The sequence below is a fragment of the Carlito syrichta genome, unplaced genomic scaffold (genome assembly GCF_000164805.1).
Source record: "Carlito syrichta isolate Samal-C Ts95f unplaced genomic scaffold, Tarsius_syrichta-2.0.1 Scaffold301168, whole genome shotgun sequence".
In the NCBI taxonomy this organism is placed as follows: Eukaryota; Metazoa; Chordata; class Mammalia; order Primates; family Tarsiidae; genus Carlito; species Carlito syrichta.
The window spans coordinates 391,366-391,727 of NW_007245264.1; positions in this window are offsets into that span (position 1 = coordinate 391,366).

Below are 362 nucleotides of genomic sequence, written 5' to 3' on the forward strand. Positions count from 1 at the left end.
CTGAAACATGTGGCAACTTCTTATGGCAAAAAGTGTTTAAAGTCATGTAGAAACACACACAAGAAATAAAATGAATTTTCAAATACAGGCCGGAGCCGGGCTCGGTGGCTCAGCCTGTAATCCCCCGCCTTTGGGAGGCTGAGGTGAGTGAATCGCCTGAGTCCACGGGTTCAAGACCCACCTGGGCAGCGGGACCTCTCATCTCTACAATAAATCAAAAAATTAGCCGGGCATGGTAGCGCGTGCCTGTAGTTCCAGCTACTGGGAAGGCTGAGGCGGAAGGATCGCCGGAGCCCAGCAGGTCGAGGCTGCGGTGGCCGGGAGCGGCCCACTGCACTCCAGTCTGGGCGACAGAGTGAGAC